The sequence below is a fragment of the Sinohyriopsis cumingii genome, chromosome 5 (genome assembly GCF_028554795.1).
Source record: "Sinohyriopsis cumingii isolate HCF-2022 chromosome 5, ASM2855479v2, whole genome shotgun sequence".
NCBI lineage: Eukaryota > Metazoa > Mollusca > Bivalvia > Unionida > Unionidae > Sinohyriopsis > Sinohyriopsis cumingii.
In genome coordinates, this window is record NC_142965.1 from 153,473,924 (window position 1) to 153,493,407 (window position 19,484).

At 34.8% G+C, this 19,484-nt stretch overlaps 1 protein-coding gene across 1 annotated transcript in view; it reads left to right on the plus strand.

Moving 5' to 3' along the window:
• LOC149800491 (zinc metalloproteinase nas-4-like) overlaps window positions 1-19,484 on the plus strand; it is an 83,689-nt gene that overhangs the window by 24,160 nt on the left and 40,045 nt on the right. The window lies entirely within an intron of this gene.

Sequence of the window (19,484 nt, forward strand, 5' to 3'; positions counted from 1 at the left end):
CATCAATTAGGTATCTAATTACATAATGACAGTGTAGTGGTTAGCAAATTTGAGAAATATACTTTTTTATTCAGACACCATGCCAAAAGGAAAGAACTAACTTACAGTTTACGCTGAACTAAATTAAATTTACTATTTTTGTTTCCAGCATGGTCGGAATATGTTTACATGTTTCATATTAGGAAACAATTTGCATTATGGCTAAGTATATCTAAGAAGGAAATAAGATGTTCTTACAAACTTTTATTTTGTTGGTGTATTGGTTACCTCTCAACATATGAACCATTCTTTGCCATCTCACGATTATAATCCGTATGTACTTAAGCGTTGTCTCATTTGTAGTGTTAATTTTTAAATGTATACTTTGCTTGTAAAATGATCCCACTTTATATAAATGTACAAACACCGCAATCGTGATGTGCTTACAGGAATACATTCTTCTGAGTTCTACTGAAGTCAGTTATTCAGTATAATTTGTAAAACGATATGGACTGATTGATAAAAGTGACTGTTTTCTTTACTTTGGTTTGTCGCAATATTTTTCTAACACAGTACTAATAATATACACTGGTCACACATGACGCCCCAAAGAAGCAGTTGTAGTTAATTCTTTTTTACCTGTAGTAATGGGATTTTTACAATATATGGCTGTGGCAGATGTACGTCGATTATCAGACAATGGTCGGCTTTTGCACTATTCGCTTATTTCCCTACTTCGAGTGCGGACTGATTGACCGTTAAGCAAAATCTCAATTAATCTCTGCGATTTATGTGCAACGTACGATATTGTCCCCAGTGTTTATTTAATTCCATCATCGTTTAACAAAACTTCTTTTCTTATCCTCTCTAAATCAACTTTTGTTGACCAAAGACAATACATTTTATAAGCAAGGCAGAACGCAAAATCACATTACCCATCCACGAGTACAATGAAAATATGTAAACAAAAATAGTTAATAAAATTCCAAGGTATGTATAATATTGTAATATATTTTGGAGTATGCGCATTTGTTTACCGCTCTCCATTTTAAGGATTCCTTATATACTTGCTTGAATATGGGAAGTCGGTGCTGGGATTATAGTCTTTAGACCAAAATAATTAGCCAATTACTAGGGGCAAACGTTACGGAGTGAAGTGTAAGTGAGTTTCAAGATGACATGGTTTACTTTTGGTGAATTCAGGTAAGAGCCGCATGAGTATCCCTGTCACTCAGTAGTCCCTATTCAAATCTAATTGCGTGAATTGATCGTGTGACTCCAGGTGCAGTATTTATGACTGGAGATTGGTAAATTATACAATGGAATCAACAGAAAAGGACTGTTCCGCCGTCGGCGGGCGCCATTTATTGTTGCTGTGGTGGTAAATATGTTACAAAGTTACAGGCGAAATGAAGCTAAAAATCATGATTTAAAAGGCCTAAGGTGGCGTAGTAAAAACGGTTCCCTGTATTAGGTTGTTGAGTTGTATAGTTTCACGGCGTGAAATACTGGCGGTAAGTTACGGAAAGTTAACGAAGAGAAGCTTTGCAGTTGTGACATTGACATACAATTGGGAAGTTGGGATTTGTGGTCATGTATTAATTAGAGTAACATTACTGATAGATTGGACGCGTTGGACTTTCCAGTTTGCAGAAGTAGCTGTACAGGATTCCTTTGAATCGGGGAAACCTATGACTCGTAGCGGGATTCGCGCAAGGGCTTGACATCGCTCGGTCAAGAAACCCATTTGGTTGATACAATATTTCTTGCGTGAGCATAATGCAAATGTGTATATTGGCTTGCACTGTTTGCAGCTATGATGTACGATGTTAAGATCTCAGTCGGTCAGGATATTCTTTAACAACGGTATCTTTTATCCTAACACGTCTTTCAATACGGTACCATTTACCCCTTGCAATAAAGTATATCAGTTGGAGGTTGAGGATGAACTAATCGATATTGAATTTCTCTAAGTACTGTTTGGTCAATGTTCGGATCTCATTATCTTGTTATTGCAAAAAATATATATTGGTTATAATCAATTACACCTTTAGTTTTATGATTATTTAGACATTCTATATAAATCCAGCATGGTATCAGTTAATATTTCGACGATATTGTTATATGTGACCAGTACATTTGAACATGTATGATTATAAACAGTAAAATTAGGCATTTAAACTGTAGGAAAAAAAATTCTACTCAAAAATGTTTCATCAGCATAAAAAACTAAGGCTTGTCAAATCCGAGACTAGCAATATTTTATAGTACCTATATTTGCTCTTTTCAGGCCAAGTTCTCACGTAATGGCTTGTTTTAGTAAATTGCTTGTTTTTGTGTGGGTTTTTTTTTGGTGCTCCCACACAAAATGCGCATGCGCGGAATTTATTTTCCGTTGCCATGACGTATAAAAGTTACCGGCCATGCACCAACATTTTTCTTTATACATCAGATTTGCATAACATGATTAAAAGTAGTTATACTTGAACAAAAAGAACCAAAAAAAACCTATAAAGTGTACAGAAAAAATAATTTAATTTCTCGAAATAAAAGTATACATCACTGTTACTTAGATACGATTTTCCACCTATAGAGGACGCCAGCAGGAAATGACGTACATTTATCCCCACAAGACGAAGTACTGGGGGGGGGGCCGGCACCAGACAGACCCCCCACCCCACTTTTCCAAAAAATTATAGTGTTTTATGTGTATTTATCCCCCCCCCATGTGTTGTATGTTTTATATTATGCAAAAGAATTTAGGTCAAAAAAATTTAATTCTCCTTTTTAACGGGGTATTTCTTTTAAAACCTAGTTTTATCTATAGGGTTGTTTTTCCGAATAGGTTTCCATCTTTCCATCACCTGACTTGAAATCCCTTCCCTATACTCTTGGTTGACCTTGGCTAGAGGTCGCCTATATCCCGTGTGTGCTATATATATATATGCTATAGTTTGTGTATGCTATATTTTGCTTCCATGTTGGGATAACCTTTATTTTTTCCCAAATCTCCCCAGTAATCTTAGGACCTTATAATCGGATCAAGAAAAGGTTTATTTTTATTTATTTAATATATTTTTGAATTTTGGCTAAGTAACGGTGTATTATAATTTAATTAAGAAAAAAAAAACTTAATGTGTTCTGTGTGCAAATATATTGTGTCATTATTCACATATTGGATTTGTAAATTGAAATCCGCTGTACTCGAGTTGGAGTCCATACACTTTTTTATTTGCTTGTATTTCTCCCACCTAGAGTTAGGCCGTCTCAAATTATTTATTGGATTTCTGCCAAAATCTCTAAAAATGGTTGTTCTTCCCACACACACACACACACACACACACACATACACACACACAGTGGGGATTTACCGTGCAGTGCGACAGCTGCACATTTTGAGCAAATAGAATTAGAAGAGAGACTTATTAGATCCTTTGTTTTCGTGTATGTATGTAAAGTTTCCTATATGAGGTGTTTTTCCCGACTCTTTCATAGCCCCATGACGTCATTATCTCGTTCTTTTCCCATATAGTTTCTCTGTCCCGATAATTAGGATTTGTGATAGTTTACGTAATATAATTAAAGTCTATTTAATTATTTAATTTTAATTGTAATGGATAATAAAAAGAAACTGAAGCTGTTTAGGAAAATTTATAAGAATCTAAAAGGGTGGCGGCTACAGCAGATTCCAATGCGGGGTGGGGGTATGAGGGCAAGGGTTCACTTTGTGATGGTCCCCTTTAAGGGGAGATTATCCATTGCCCCATCTCCCTCCCCTTCTTTTCACCCTTTGCAGCCCCGTCCCTCCCATTCACAAATCTTCCTAGAAGTTCTTTTTTCTAATTAATTTGAAAGGATTACAAAAAAATTTGCCTATTCATTTTTTTTATGTTTATGACTTGGTCACACGCCATCATGGTTTTAGTTATGTTATCTGTTATTTTTCCTATTAAAGTTTTGTTAAAGTTGCCGTCTTGATATAAAACTTGGTTTCTTCTGTATTTTTATTTCTTGGATATCTCCATAATTAATTGTATCCTGTCTTGTTTCCTAAACTCGCACTGTGCCATCGCATGATATTTTGTGAAGTTCGCACATTTGCACATGAGATAATTTACATGTATGCATATGTCGTGTAGATATTTGAATATCAAGCTTTGTATTTTTGGAGAGCCGATGTTGGTCCAGTACCTCTAAGGTCTGTCCCAATTAACCGAGATATTTCCTCCTCTACTTTATTTTTAATTTTAGAGGTTAAATTTTCCCTTATCCAATTATATGTTTCCTTAGTTTCAATTCCCCAAAGTTCCTCATTTTCCCTATATTTACATAAAAGTTCCTTTATACTTCTAAAGGTCCTTGTTGTTTCTAGTCTTTTTACCAGTTTATTATTTTTGTAGATGTCACTTATGTTTTTCATGCTAAAACCAAACCAGTAAATGTATAAAGCTTCCTAAGGGGTTTTGGGTTGGATATTTACTTCTTTTACATTATAAATTAAATACTAGAGAGGAGGCCTAACTCGAATCGGGAGAAACACAAATAAATAAAGAAAGAAAGTGCGGACCCTGACTCGAATACAGCCTACCTCATTTTGAAAATAGACTTTAATGTGAGAAACACCACACCATAGTCAATCACATAAAACAAAAGGTTTTATTTTAATTTCAAATGGTAGTATACCGTTCATCTCGCCGGAATTCTAAATTGCAAATTAATTCAAAAGCAACTAAATTTATACCAGGACAAACAAATAAATTTGAAAAGTCCATAGAAAAATATATATTAAGACAACAGAGACAAATTTGACATAGTATTGCTGTCCCTACACACAGACTATATAGCATACACACACCATAGCATTGATACACATAGCATACACGGAACATAGAAAATTCTTGACAAAGATCACTAAAAATCAAGGATATGAAATCTGAAAATGGGAATAAGACCCATGTTTCAGACTACTACCCTTTAGAAAACACTAGGACTAATTATAAACTAAAAGTTTGATCAAAATTCCTTTTTTAAACTTTAAACAAGCACACACATCTTGGGGTATACAAGAGTACATGAAAACACTTTATTTTTTGTGTGGTGGGGGTCATCTGTCTGGTGCCCCCCCCCCCCATGATACTTTCGTAACTCATACTAGCGAAAGATTATCATTTGCACTCACATTGTATGTTCTTTAAAATAATGATTTTTTTTTTTATTTGCGAGATATCGTCGTATAGTTAACCTGGATACAATATAATCTTGGTCCGTTTGCACCTTGAAACTTATCATGCGTGAATGGCAGGCGCCTTCAAGCAATCTGGTGATATTTTCGTCTCTTTTGCGATATTTTTTTTATCTGACATTAGCGATACACACACAGTAAGGATGCATACGCATGCCGGCATCCGCTACATTTACGGAGTTCGTTGATATATTTTGTTCTGTAAATTTCGCATGATGAAAAAAGAAGGAATACATTATAACAATGCAAGGTTAGTTTCTTTTATTTTATTTTCAATCAAGTGTTTGTTTATTGTACCGTGCCGGGGCGGGGTGGGATGGGGGGGGGGGCACAAATTCAACACAAAATTAGTTCCTTTCTTATCTGCATGGAATAATGGAGCAAATATGATTGACGATATTGACTGGTAATAACAAGCTTTCAATTTACGCGCGCACACACGAAGACAACTTGAAAAATAGAAACAAACAATAAAATTAACTGGTAACTTCGCACTTGCTCAAGGCTTTGTAGTTACAATGGGGGGGGGTCTGTGCTATTATCTGGTTAGGCATGACTATTTCGCAGAAATACAAACAAATCTTTTGAGATGAGCATAAAATACAATTATTTCTTTTCCTCCATACATTTACGATGCTCTCAAAGGACCCACATATTTAGGTAAAAGTATGACCGTTACCAGGCGTTACCGAGTTGAAAATATGCCGAGTAAACTTACGAATTACGCCACGTACAATGTATAAACAACACTTGGCAACTTTTAATGATAAAAGATGGTGTTTTTATTTATTTACTTATTTATTTAGTTATCAGAACTCTTTCAGAATAACAATGTAACTGCCGATTATACAGCTCGCCTCTAAGAAGATTTTCGTAGTTTCCAACTGCCATGCATAAAATAAGTTTATGCCAAAGTGATCGTGACCTACAAAATGTTGGCCATTGTCACAGGGCATAACATTCATAAAACAATAAAGAACATTCCTTTTTGTTCTACCAAAGCAGCGGAACCATAATGAGTTGATAAAACACAAGGATATTTGTTGTTATTTTGCAAACCATTGCTAATAAAATCAGCTTCAGAAACTATTATTATTGTCCGCCCTAGAGGAAAGATTTTACAAGGTGGAAATCACTGACTGTCAGTATCCCTGGAATGACAACCAGTATGACAACTATAACTAGTTTGTGCATCAGTAAATAATCTTGAGTAGCCACTGCACCTGAAATGCGTGCAGTCCATTCATCGAATACCTCCTATTCATTCATTGTATAATACACATTTTACTTACTAAGAATACCCTATCACAGTATAAATGTTTAGTCATAAATCGGGAAAGTTTACAACTGTATATGCATATTTATTTCTATTTTAACCGTACTGTCATAAAGGTACTTCTGTGGAGGCTAGTGTGTATATGTCATGATGAAAGCTTATGTCATTAATAGTTTTCTTTCTTTGCTCTTTACAAAAAATCAAAATAATAAGACTTTCGTTATCTTTTGTCAGATTTCATATTTTCTTGAGAATTTTTTTAAAAATGTATCTGGAAAGTAAACATAAAAAATACGATAATTTAAAAAATGAAATTTGGGTCTCCATCTAAAGAATTTATATATTCTTAGTTACTACTCAGTAATTTTTAATTATTCATAAATGATTGTAAGATAAATTAGTTTTACAGTGTAAAAGTGCGAGTTTGCTCCATTTACAGAAGGGTTTACTTGCTATTCTCTTTGTATAATTCTCCCAGCTTTAAACTACAGATACAGAACATTACATAAGACAGCGAATTTCAGTCTTAACCTAAAGCTCGAGGCTGGAGAAGAGGTCACTAAATTACCGTTTCCATAGTTACACACTGGTCAGATAGAGCAGTCTCCCGCAGGTATCATTCCCTATAGATGAATTAGAGGCCAAGTAAACTGCCTTCATTTCATGAGCTATACTAGTGTAGTATAGATGAAATAAGTTTTAAATTGCAAAAGTTGTCTCTTTTGTAACCAAAGTGCAAATCAATAAAGAAATATAATGACATGTAAAATTACATGAACAGCAATGAAGGATCTTTTCACGAGAGTCGCAAAAGATTGAAACTATTTAACGAATTTCATAAATTTCATTTTAAATAAACTTAAATGTAAGATTATGTTATGTGTATCACATGACAGAAATGATATTCAATAAAAAGCATAAAAATAGGTTACATAATTGACTTTAAATTGCATTCGTCATTACACCTTCAATTCATATGTCGTCATGCCGGCATTTGCTGAGTTACTGGGTGTTATTAAACGTATCATATAGCTACGTATGATACTGGAAAATATCATATGGGTATATTAATCTTAAGAGGAGCAACATTGGCTCAGTGGTTAGCGTCTCAGACCTGCGACCGAAAGGATGCAGGTTCAACCCCTGCCATCGGATCAAATCCTCGACCTTCTTGGAAAATAATGAGATAACAAGTACATTCTAAAAAGACATGGAACCTATTACCTCCACTGAAACGTACGAAATGATCATCTAAATTTGCAACAAGTGATCAGGAGAAGTGCGACCTGTTGAACTCGGAAGTTTGATATGTTACACGTTTAAAAAATTATGATAAACAGTTACCGCATTTTGAAGTTAGAAATGAAACTTTTATTTCTGCCATCATTATATATAAACAAGAAATTATAGATGTAGTAACTAGTCTTGACCTAAACAAAACCGCTGGAACCAATCCAATAAGTAATAAACTTGTACAAGTATAGTTGAAGAAATGTATGTTCCATTGCAAATACATTTAAATAAATCACTCCCAGCCAGCGTGTTCCTAACACAGTGCAAGCTAGCGTATGACATACCGATGTATAAGAAAGGAGATAAAACACTACCGTCTAAATGCAGACTAATTGTTGACTTCAGCTAAATTATATACACTATTCATAAGTCCAACCTTAGAATATACTTCTGGAGTCTGGGATAATTGTTCTATTGAAGATTCGGAAAGATCAGAATAAAGGGGGGAAAATCAGATGGAAGATGCACGGATCGTTCCAGATCTATACCCATTAATTCTTCTAGATAGTCTCTTTATGCGGAAACTGCTTGGTTTGCACAACGAAGGAAAAGGAAGAGATTATGCATTATGTATTCGATTATAAATACTCAAGTACCTAACTATTTAAACGAACTTCTTCCACAAAGGAGATATGAGGCATCTAATTATCGTCTACGTTACTCTCAAAGTATCACACCAATCTCAACCAAACTTTATATTTTCACACGACCTTTTACCATATACGATTCGTCTTTAGAACTCTCTGCCTGATGATATCCGAAATCCTCCAAATCTTTCTATTTTTAAGAAACGTTTCTCTAATTTAACTAACGGGTCATCACACAAGCAGAAAGACATCTTATTGTAGGTGAGTAGTCACGTCACTTTTCAATGATAAATCTAGACTTAACCAAGAAGTGTATTGAAAGGTAGAGCGAAAGAGCTGGGATCTTTGGCATTAGGTAAGGGGCAATAGACAAAGTGTTCAACTTCTTCATTATCATAAGCACATGCACACGTGAAAGAGTTAACTAAATTCACCATGTAAAGGTCGGATTTCAGGAGACTACCTGCTTGTCTAAGTTTAGTATGTAGGATATTAAGGTGACATTTGTCAGTAGCGTAATTTTAGCGTGATGACCCGTTAGTTGAATTAGAAAAACGTTTCTTAAAAACAGAAAGATTTGGAGGATGAGAAACCTATAAACTAATATCAAATGTGTTAACATCGGTGGTTCTTTACAATTGGCATGACTTATTTGGTTATATACAAACCATCAAAAAACGGCAAGGGTAGAAGCGGGTAGCAAAGATATGAAGATCGGTAAGTCGCAAGCAATACCGAGACAAAAAAGGCAACTTTCAAGGTAGCATTTTCATACATTTATATTGACACGGGTCGTTTTAGACTAATGAGAAACCAATAACTGGATATCAAATAGGTCCAAATCTTTGTAGCTTTTTTTACGATTAACATGACATATTTAGCCTTATAGAAAACGATCATGTCGCAAGGATATAGGCGCAGGGACAGAGAAATGAAGATGTACTTAATAAGATACATACACATAATTTTTACTGTTGTATTGCTTAAGTATATGCTTCATATCACTAGTATCAGCATCGAGGTATGTGATACCATCGCAAAACAGCAATACTAGAGGCACGTAACAAGGATATGAAGATTGGTAATGGTAAAGTCGCAAAGGATACTGGGTAAAATATATAAACTTTTCTAGGTTGCATTTTCACACATTTCTGTAGGCATAGATCAATTTAGACTGATGAGAAACCTACCAAATAATACCAGATTTGTCAAAATCTGTGTGTGCTTACGATTGGTATGACTTATTCGACTCTAAGATAAACGTTCGTGTTGTAAAGATCTAGGAGCACTAACATTCAAATGATTATCATCGAATTATATGGTACCATCTCAAAGCGGCAAGGGTAGAGGCACGTAGGTAGAATATAGAATATGATGATCCGTTGATGATCCGTAATATCGCAAGCGACACCAAGTAAAAAATATCAACTTTTTTACTTGCATTTTCACACATTTATATATTTCACAGATCAATTTAGACTGATGAGAAACCTATCAATTGATATCAAATTCGTCTAAATCGCGTTTTTAAAAAATTACTAATGTTATAACTTATTTGCCTATATGGAAAACGCTCATTGAGGAAGACATTGAGCGGACATACAGACACACAAAGATGTACTTTATAAGATGCATACACATATTATATATTGTTGTATAGCTTTCCTTATATGTTTGAGATCTATAATATTAAAATTGAAATATGTGGTACCGTGGCAAACTGCAATGGTAGAGGCACGTATAAGTCGCAACCGATATCGAGTCAAAAATACAAACTATTTTATTTTCATTTTCACACATTTCTGTTGGCACATATCGATTTAGACTGACGAGAAACCTAACAATTGATATCAAATTTTGCTAAATCGGTGTTTATTACTATTGTAATGACTTATTCACCTGTTTGTTAAACGATCGTATAGAAGACATTAGGAGAAAAGACAGACAAATGAAGACGTACTTAATAAGATACACACACATATTATTTACTGTTGTACAGCTTTAATTATATTCTTCAAATTTGTAGTATTAGTATCGAAATAGGTGGTACAATCGCAAAACGGCAATGGTAGTTTCACGTACCAAGGATATGAAGATCGGTAATGTCGCACCCGATATTCAGTAAAAAGAACAATCTTTTTTATTTTGCATTTTCACACATGTCTATTGGCAGAGATCGACTTAGAATCATGAGAAACGTATCAATTGATATCAAACTTGTCAACATCGTTGGTTGTTTGCGATTGGTATGACTTATTCGCCTATATGGAAAATATTCGGTTAGGAAGGCACTAAACGCAAGGACGTACAAATGAAGACGTACTTCATAAGACGCATACACATTATTTACCGTTGAACAGCTTTTATTATATGTGTCAGGTTTATAGAATTAGCATCGAAAAAATGTGATACGATCGCAAAACGGGAATGGCAGATGGACATAGCAAGGATACGATGATCGGTAACGTTGCAAGCGATACTGAGTGAAAAATACCAACTTTTCTATTTTGCATTTTCACCCATTTATATTGGCACAGATCTATTTAGACTGATAAAAATTTATCAACTGATATCAAACGTGTCAAAATCGTTCTTTGCGATTGGTATGACTTATTCGCCCATATGGAAAACTTTCGTATAGGTCAGATGTAGGCACACGGAAAGACAGATAAAGACGTGCTTAATAAGATACATACACATATTTTATAATTATGTACAGCTTTAATTCTATGCTTCAGATCTATAGTATTAGCATGGACGTATGTGCTACCATCGCAGAACGGGAACGGTATATGAACGTAGCAAGGATATGAAGATCAGTAAAGTCGAACCCAATATTCAGTAAAAAGTACACTTTTTTGTATTCTGCATGTTCACACATGTCTGTTGGCACAGATCGAGTTAGACAGATGAGAAACCTATATATTAATATGAAATTTGTCAAAATCGGTGTTTATTTACTATTGGTATGACTTATTCGTGTATATCGAAACCGTTCGTAGAGGAAGGCATTGGGCGCACGAACATACATTATGAAGACGTACTTAATAAGAAGATACATAAGCATATTATTTACTGTTGTACAGCTTTAATTATGTGCTTCAAATCTATAGTATTAGCATCCAAGTAGGTGCTACCATCCCTAAACGGGAAGGATGGAAGCATCAAGGATACGAAGATCGGTAAAGTCGCAAGCGACAATGAGTCGCAAATAGCAACTTTTTTATTATTCATTTTCACACATTTTTTTAAATTATTTTTTTTTTTTTTTTTTTTTGCACAGATCGATTTAAACTGATGAGAAACCTATAAATTGATATCATATATGTCGAAATCGGTGGTTGTTTACGATTGGTACAACTTATTTACCTATATGGAACATGTTCGTGTAGGAAGGCATTTTGGCGCACGGAAAGTCAAATGAAGACGTATTTAATAAGATATATAAACATGTTATGCTGTTGTTTAGTTTTAATTTTATGCTTCAAATCAGTAGTCAGCATCGAAGTATGTTGTAAACTCCCCCTCCCCTTAGTATGCAACTGCAAGCACACTTTGTCAAATGCTAAAAGGCACTAACTTTCTTGAAAATTATAATAATCAAAAAAAATTCCGGATTCGTATATTATAACGTTATAATGCGCTTTCATTTTCCGTCAGGTGGGTCTCCAGGTCGAGTTGTTATGAACAACAGGAAACAGTATCGTACATTCTTTGCTAAGCGATCGCTCAGGTGGTGCAGTGTCTGTACAGAGCGTCCGCCTTGGATGCGAGAGGTCGCGGATTCAAACCCCTGCCGAATCACACTAAAGACATAAAAATGGTACTAGCAGCTGCCTCTTTTGGCGCCCATCATTAAGATATTGGTGTGAGGATAATGTGACTGGGTGGGACAAAATGCTGTATGTTTGTGGCATGATGCCACATTGCTAGACATCATTATAAACTGTCACAATGCAGACATGGTAGCGATATGATTGCATTTTTTTTTAAAGCTACGTTAAAAATTACACACACACACACACACACACACTTTGCTTAGTTATTTGCTATTTGAAGAGATGGAATATTGTTCATATTTCAACCGCTTTTTATTAATGATCATCGATGTGACCAACATATACGATAATAATACTCCCGATGATGATGATGATGGTTGTTGTTCTGATTTCTGTATTACTACTGCTCCATGGGTATATTATATATCGAACTTGAAAACAGAAGCACTACCAGCAATAAAGCAGCTTTGAAAACAAATCGCACTTAATCGATATCAATATATATTGACATCAAAATGAACGTCAAATGCTCTGTGCAACTGTATCGAAATGAACTATTACATGCTGGGTTTTTTTTCTTTTTTTTGGGGGACAGTTTTAGACCGAAAAAAGTAGTACTTCAAGGCTCTGTCTATGGTATAAATATGTTCATGTACACTTTTCCATTGTAACTTTAAGTGTATAGACTGCAAATACGATGAAGCACAAATCGAGGACGTCGAGTGTTAGCATTGGAACAATGTTACTACTTCGGTCGAGAAGGATAACGACCTATATATGTATTCCTGCCCACTACCATGTAGGATGTATCAAACTGTATATTACTCAAGCGCTCTTTGTCGAGCGTGCGGGTGTGTGTGTACAAAAACAAATGGAATATAATAACTTTAACTGAAATATATACAATTAAATTCTATATAAAAGTGATGCGGCACCTGGGAGTAAAGCAAAAATGGAAGAAACAAATTTCCGGATCGCTACTATCAACAGCAATGGGATAGACAAAGCGAAAGCAGACAAAGTAGCCAAAGAAACAAACTTTGGTGTAATAATGATACAAGAAACACACTATAGAATTAAGCCAGAGTTCGAAATTTTAGTAGAAGACAAACTTAACGCAATAAAGATATGCAACAATTTTGCAAATAATGATATTAGAGTTGGTTGCAACAATAATATTTTCAAAAAGCTGGGAAAGGTTTGAGGAGGGGGGAATTTTTTAAGGGACGGTTGCTACGTGTTAAAATGTTTAATTGGCATATTATAAATGTGTACATGCCAGCTAATAGAAATAAGAAACTAATTTTAAAGAAAACTTATACACCTACCTACAACAATATTCGATGGAAAATCTAATCATAGGGGGAGATTTCAACTGGGTAACTATAAATTAAATCAGTCTAGCAGGATTGATAAATTTTACGGAAATTTTTATGATCCATTAATATATATTAATACTGCAATAACCAACCAAAAGCTATCAGACCATTTCATGCTCACTATTGACCTAAAAATGAAAAAAATAGAAAAATGTGGGTCAGGACTATGGAAACTAAATAATAAGATTTTAAATGACAAAGAATATGTCGAAATAATAATTAAAAAAAGAAATTGAAACCGTCAAAAATGAAGAAAATATTAATATAATAATTGATTGGGATGTTTTAAAAAACAAAATAAAAGGAATAAATATTCAGTACTCAAATAGAGGGCGGAAAAACCCCAGAAAAAAAAGACAAACACGAACTCAAATTAGAACTAAGCAAAACAACAAACGACGATGGAGAAAGAAAAAAAAAAACGATTGACAGACAAAATTAAAATCGTTGAAGAAGACGAAAATCAGGGGAGAATAATAAGGGCGGGAAAATTTACAGAGATCTACAACGAGGCAAAAAACGTATATAAGCGAGAAGAATTTAGAAAAGGGGGTGATACAATTTTAAACAATATCAAAATAAACAATGTAACCCATACTGTAAAAGAAGACATCCTAAATAATATTTCCAAATATTATAAAGAACTATACACCACACACCACACAGAACATATACTTCAGCACAATCGACAGCTACTTAAAAAATGTCGACTGTGAGATGACATCAGCAGTACATAGAGACCAATGTGATGATGTCATCTCAGATGAAGAAATCACAAAAATTATATCAACACTCACAAAAGTCACCAGGGAAAGATGGACTCATCGTGGAATTCTACCAAAAGTTCCACGGTGAACTGACGCCGATCTTAAACGCTTTGTATAATAATATAGTTTTAAGTAAAAATAAAATGACTAAATCTATGAGGGAGGGAGTTATCACAATTATATACAAAGGGAAAGGGAATAGAGACGAGATTAAAAACTGGAGGCCTATATCACTTTTAAACACGGACTATAAGATTTTAAGTAGGATTTTAACAAATACAGTAAAGGGTAGGATAAACAAGATAATTAATGTAAATCAAACTTGTGGGGGAGGGATATACAAAACAATATTTTAAACATTAAAACTATAATTAACTACATAAATGAAACTGGTATGATGAGTGCTATGGTACTCTTCGACCAGGAGAAAGCTTTCGACTGATTTGAACAAAACTGTATAAAGAATGTTTTTAAAAAATTTGGTTTCGGACCCAATTTCCAAAATGGACCAAAATCCTACACACTGGGATAATTAAACGGGAAATGCACGAAAGAATTTGAAATACAACGATCAGTGATACAAGGATGTCCACTATCAATGCTAGAATACGTAATGGCAATATAAATCCTACGTCACACGATAAGAAACAACCCAGATGTGCAAGCAGGGGCGTATTAACCATTAAGCAGACTAAGCACGTGCATAGGACACCAGGGCCAAAGGGGGCACCACAAAGTTGAGAAAAGGGTGAAAAGAAAGAAAGAAAAAAGAATGAAGATTTGTAAAAAAAACTGATACAACTAGTGCAAATTGATCATGATGTTCTGTTTCTTGATCATGGTACACCCTAGGGTTATCTTCTCAGGTGTACGTGGAAAAGAGGGGCGCGCCAAGATTTGTCAGTGCTTAGGGCACCAGTGAGCCTTAATCCGCCCCTGATTATACAAGGCATACAAATACCAAACCTAAAAAAGAATTAAAAAATGCTCTAACATGCATATGATTGCAACATCTTTATAAGAGAGGGGAAATGCTATAAGCGTCGGGTTCCAAAATAAACCACAACAAGCACGAAATCTTAAAAATAGTTAACTGGAGGGGCAACCACCCTGGATTATCGCCCCCCCCCCACACACACACACACTTACTGAGAGACACTGTAAAGGCTCTAGGGGTTTACTTTGGTAATAAAAAAAAGAAGCTGTAGAAAATTATGAACATATTATCAATAAAATAAGAGAAAATGTGAAAATCTGGCCATGGCGCCATTACCTATCATGGAGCGGGCCCAAGTGGCCAAGACTTATTTATACTCAAATATTAACTACATAATTAAATCCATAGATATGGATAATACAATTTTAAACAAAACAGACAACGAAATAATAGATTTTATATGGAATCATAAAATGCATCATGTAAAAAAAGAGACATTATATAGGGCCAAAAGTAGAGGGGGCTTGGGGTTGCCGAGCCCTCTACTACTATAATTAACTAACATAATCAATAGATTAAAAAAAAAATGCACTCAGACCCGGCTACAGCGTGAGAAGCACCGTACATCTACTGGTTCGGCTTCACCTTGAGAAACCGACCAGAGATATACAAAAATAACAAATTAATATAAAAAAATCGAAGTGCCACGCAAACATATGAGAACTAATTTTAAAATATAGAGACAAAACAGATTTATGCAAAATTTAATAAGTAAAAGTCACGCTTGGATTAGGGAGGAGGTAACCAAAAATATAAAATGTAGAGTAGAGCAGGACAACTGAGGGGGTAAATTGGACAAAAAATTGGAAAAATTGGGGAAAATAAGATCTGTCAAAACACAAAGTATAATTTTTAAATACCTGCACAACACCTGGCTAACAGGCGAAGAAACAATCAAACATTGTATGCTGAGGATAATGCCGAAATGCCCTTTATGTAAAACAGCGAACTTCACCAAACTACATACGATTGTCCAATGTGATAAATCTAAACATAATAGGATAAAGTTAATAATGAAGATTTGCAAAAAATATAAGTATAACAAAAATAACATTTTATTCATAGATTTAGACTACGAAAACAAAATCGTTCTAAAATGTATAGACTATATAGTAACTACGATGATATCCTGTGGACAGGTGATAAAGATTTTTAAATAAGATACGTGGTAAAAATAAGAATATTAACCACAACAAGAACTCAGTACGTCTTACGACGAATAGATACTTACCGTCAGGTTGATATAACGCAATTGATGTTGGAATTGGGGGAGAGAGGGGGAGGGAGGAATAGGTATTACAGACCGAAGGGTCGCGTAGCGCAATTGCGAGCTGATGCCATACCCATACCCCCTCCTCGCACCCCACAACAGCCATATTTCAAAGAAAATTTCAAATTCTATTTCAAATATTTCAAAGAAACCCATATAACTTTTTTTTTTAAAAGAGAAAAGGGAAGAAAGGAAGAAAGAAAAAAATAAAAGAATTTTGTAATTTAATTTTTTTTCTTCTTTCTCTGAAAGAAAATTCTAAAGACATATATAGGAAGGGATACAGGGAAAATATAAGGGGGAAGTAAATGGCGATGACATCATGGGGCTAAGTCACAGGGCTCAGTGAAGTGCATAGGCCCATCATGAGTCTTTGAAAACACCCAATGTAGAACATAAACAGACAAAATAAAGACACAAATACATACTGTATAACACTTAGTTTAAAACCCTACTAACTTCTCCCGCACTGCATGGTTGACCACTATAGAATAATGTGGTCTCATAAATACGTTTGGATCTTTCAATAAAGCATAATCAGATAAACTAAATAAAGGAGGCCTAACGCGACCCAGGAAAAACACATAGAGAATAAAGAAGCGTGAACGTTGGATCGAGCGTAACCTACCTATCAACATCTTTAAAGACTATTATGAGGAACGACACATATTATCACTCGAATAATAAAATAGGAAATTATTTTTTTTAAACAAAGTCTAAATAGTACACCATTCCATCGTCAAAATTAGAAAACCATAAAACAAATTAAAAGATACAATATAACATCATAAAGGAAGAAATACAACTGGGAAAGATATTTGATCTATACTTGCTGTCTCAAACATAAAGAAAATATAGCATACACACAATATAACACCATTACATATAGCAAACACTGAGACCTAGGCGACATATAGCAAAGGTTACAAAACATTTCAAGGGAATGAACTTCGAGCAAGGTGAGGGAAACCAGACTCGGACGAACAACCCTTTAGATAACACTATGGAAACATAAATACCCCATCAAAAATTCTAAAAACTAAATTTTTTATATAAAATTTTGTTTTAATAAAACGTAGAACACATCTGAGGGGGAAATACACAAATATAAAATACTTTTTATTTTTTTTGGGAAATGGGGGCATCTGTCCGTTGCCCCCCCCCCTCCCAAAAAAGTGTGTGTGTGTGTGTGTGTGTGTGTGTGTGTTATTATACCCATTACATTACTTGCAAAATATATATGGTGCTGACATTTTCGGCAAGAGGGAGACCTACCGATATTCTGCATATAATTATTTTAATGTTTTTCAGAGCGAGAGTATTGGGGCCTGATCTGTTCAATATATTTCTCAACTGATACAGCAGGTATAATCAGAGGCGTAGCGGGGGGGGGGGGGAAAGGGGAGTACATATGTCCCCGGGCGCCAAGGTACAGGGGCGCCAAAATGAGGCTTACAACGTTACATTATAATAAGTAAACAAGGGTAATATTCAAAAATGTGATTAAACGGGGAGGGGGCTGGGGCGCCAATTTTATAGTTCGTCCCCGGGCGCAAAATATCATAGCTACGCCTCTGGGTATAATAGAGACCCACCCCCACCCCCCCCGAGTTTGCCACAGAGCGCTCGTGTAATATACGGTTTAATACAAAATACATGATTGTGGGCAGGAATATACAAAATTTGGTCGATATACATGATCGTTGGTATCTATTCAAACAAGGGCCATGAAATACATTAGCAAATTCCTACAGTATTTTAAGGCAGGCGATTACGAATTATTTAAACCACGTTTTTCATCTGTCACAGATTTTATAATCATTTTGAAGTGGCTGCTTTATCTCGAGGAAAACGAGCGGTAAGTGTTATACAAAACAAAATCTTAATAGCAATTTGATCACTTTTGCGTCATTTGACAGTAAGAATAGTAATAAATAGAGGATAATTTCTTTTCCTACGTTAGGCCTAATACCTGGTATGTTTTTTAGTGTGGTACACACACAAAAAACAACCCCAAAACAACACTAACAACATTTTAAAAAACCCACAAAAACGAGTGCCGTGCCGAAGCCACGGGCTAAAATGCTTTATTATCATTTTTTTTTTATTTATAGCATCAATCACAAATTGAAATATATACAGTATTAGCGTTGGAAAAGAAAGTTTTCTTTTTGTTATATTTTTTTTTTCTCACCCTAGCGAAACGCTTTCTGCAAATGACCTTAATAAAGAAAAATAATAAATTAACCTAAACCACTTTGAATGTCGACCGTATCTTTTATTTACACGGCATCATGCGCGGAAGAAAATACCAACTGAACCGGGATTTCAGACAGCAGATGAATTGAAGTTGATTCATTGAACATCATTAGCAATTGTACAATCAAACAGATGCAACAATGAAAAGTGGAACTATGAAAAATCGAGAATGTTAGATTTGCGAAGGATTTATTCCGAATCATTGTCTGCTAATAGAGAATTCATGTCAGTTGCTGTGTCGGCGATGCCCACACAGCGCGCCGTCCAAATGTGAAGTTGCGTTTTGCTGACAGACATAACACTGTGCCATAATTTATCTGATGGCATGTAAAGAAGCTGCTTAAATTATAGTATTTAAAAGTTTCTTCATTTTGTAAGAGCTCAAGAAATTAATTCTGGTTTGAAAGACAAGATGACGGTAAAACTCAGAAGACGTAGCTGTACAGTACCGTTGGTGTTGGAGACGTCATAATAAAGGTAACTGCGTTAACTTCGCTTTTTGTTTGGTAATTTGTTGGATATTATCTTTTGCTGATCTTCTGTGAGCTTGGAGTAAATTTTACATTCTGAACATTTTTATTTGCACTTATCTGCTTAATATGTATTGCTGGGATATCATATAGAATATGAAGTCAGTATAATGGTACTATATTACA